The sequence below is a fragment of the Styela clava genome, chromosome 5 (assembly GCF_964204865.1).
Source record: "Styela clava chromosome 5, kaStyClav1.hap1.2, whole genome shotgun sequence".
In the NCBI taxonomy this organism is placed as follows: Eukaryota; Metazoa; Chordata; class Ascidiacea; order Stolidobranchia; family Styelidae; genus Styela; species Styela clava.
The window spans coordinates 22,107,113-22,109,612 of NC_135254.1; positions in this window are offsets into that span (position 1 = coordinate 22,107,113).

Below are 2,500 nucleotides of genomic sequence, written 5' to 3' on the forward strand. Positions count from 1 at the left end.
CTGGCGGGCGAGAGAGTGCTGCGTCGCCGGCATCGGCGTCGAAAGAAGCCGAGCCGAAAAAAGTTAAAGTACAAACGTGCAAGCATACTAACCTAACCCTAGGTAAGGCATGTCAGAGCGAAAGACAGTAATTTCGAATGAGCCAAGAAAGAGCGGTGCGGGGCCGGTCGGAGCGAACCCTTTTCTCGGTGGCTGGCGGGCGAGAGAGTGCTGCGTCGCCGGCATCGGCGTCGAAAGAAGCCGAGCCAAAAAAAGTTAAAGTACAAACGTGCAAGCATACTAACCTAACCCTAGGTAAGGCATGCCAGAGCGAAAGACAGTAATTTCGAATGAGCCAAGAAAGAGCGGTGCGGGGCCGGTCGGAGCGCACCCTTTTCTCGGTGGCTGGCGGGCGAGAGAGTGCTGCGTCGCCGGCATCGGCGTCGAAAGAAGCCGAGCCAAAAAAAGTTAAAGTACAAACGTGCAAGCATACTAACCTAGCCCTAGGTAAGGCATGTCAGAGCGAAAGACAGTAATTTCGAATGAGCCAAGAAAGAGCGGTGCGGGGCCGGTCGGAGCGCACCCTTTTCTCGGTGGCTGGCGGGCGAGAGAGTGCTGCGTCGCCGGCATCGGCGTCGAAAGAAGCCGAGCCAAAAAAAGTTAAAGTACAAACGTGCAAGCATACTAACCTAACCCTAGGTAAGGCATGTCAGAGCGAAAGACAGTAAACTCGAATGAGCCAAGAAAGAGCGGTGCGGGGCCGGTCGGAGCGCACCCTTTTCTCGGTGGCTGGCGGGCGAGAGAGTGCTGCGTCGCCGGCATCGGCGTCGAAAGAAGCCGAGCCGAAAAAAGTTAAAGTACAAACGTGCAAGCATACTAACCTAGCCCTAGGTAAGGCATGTCAGAGCGAAAGACAGTAATTTCGAATGAGCCAAGAAAGAGCGGTGCGGGGCCGGTCGGAGCGCACCCTTTTCTCGGTGGCTGGCGGGCGAGAGAGTGCTGCGTCGCCGGCATCGGCGTCGAAAGAAGCCGAGCCGAAAAAAGTTAAAGTACAAACGTGCAAGCATACTAACCTAACCCTAGGTAAGGCATGTCAGAGCGAAAGACAGTAAACTCGAATGAGCCAAGAAAGAGCGGTGCGGGGCCGGTCGGAGCGCACCCTTTTCTCGGTGGCTGGCGGGCGAGAGAGTGCTGCGTCGCCGGCATCGGCGTCGAAAGAAGCCGAGCCGAAAAAAGTTAAAGTACAAACGTGCAAGCATACTAACCTAACCCTAGGTAAGGCATGTCAGAGCGAAAGACAGTAATTTCGAATGAGCCAAGAAAGAGCGGTGCGGGGCCGGTCGGAGCGCACCCTTTTCTCGGTGGCTGGCGGGCGAGAGAGTGCTGCGTCGCCGGCATCGGCGTCGAAAGAAGCCGAGCCAAAAAAAGTTAAAGTACAAACGTGCAAGCATACTAACCTAACCCTAGGTAAGGCATGTCAGAGCGAAAGACAGTAAACTCGAATGAGCCATGAAAGAGCGGTGCGGGGACGGTCGGAGCGCACCCTTTTCTCGGTGGCTGGCGGGCGAGAGAGTGCTGCGTCGCCGGCATCGGCGTCGAAAGAAGCCGAGCCGAAAAAAGTTAAAGTACAAACGTGCAAGCATACTAACCTAACCCTAGGTAAGGCATGTCAGAGCGAAAGACAGTAATTTCGAATGAGCCAAGAAAGAGCGGTGCGGGGCCGGTCGGAGCGCACCCTTTTCTCGGTGGCTGGCGGGCGAGAGAGTGCTGCGTCGCCGGCATCGGCGTCGAAAGAAGCCGAGCCGAAAAAAGTTAAAGTACAAACGTGCAAGCATACTAACCTAACCCTAGGTAAGGCATGTCAGAGCGAAAGACAGTAAACTCGAATGAGCCATGAAAGAGCGGTGCGGGGCCGGTCGGAGCGCACCCTTTTCTCGGTGGCTGGCGGGCGAGAGAGTGCTGCGTCGCCGGCATCGGCGTCGAAAGAAGCCGAGCCGAAAAAAGTTAAAGTACAAACGTGCAAGCATACTAACCTAGCCCTAGGTAAGGCATGTCAGAGCGAAAGACAGTAATTTCGAATGAGCCAAGAAAGAGCGGTGCGGGGCCGGTCGGAGCGCACCCTTTTCTCGGTGGCTGGCGGGCGAGAGAGTGCTGCGTCGCCGGCATCGGCGTCGAAAGAAGCCGAGCCGAAAAAAGTTAAAGTACAAACGTGCAAGCATACTAACCTAACTCTAGGTAAGGCATGTCAGAGCGAAAGACAGTAAACTCGAATGAGCCAAGAAAGAGCGGTGCGGGGCCGGTCGGAGCGCACCCTTTTCTCGGTGGCTGGCGGGCGAGAGAGTGCTGCGTCGCCGGCATCGGCGTCGAAAGAAGCCGAGCCGAAAAAAGTTAAAGTACAAACGTGCAAGCATACTAACCTAACCCTAGGTAAGGCATGTCAGAGCGAAAGACAGTAATTTCGAATGAGCCAAGAAAGAGCGGTGCGGGGCCGGTCGGAGCGCACCCTTTTCTCGGTGGCTGG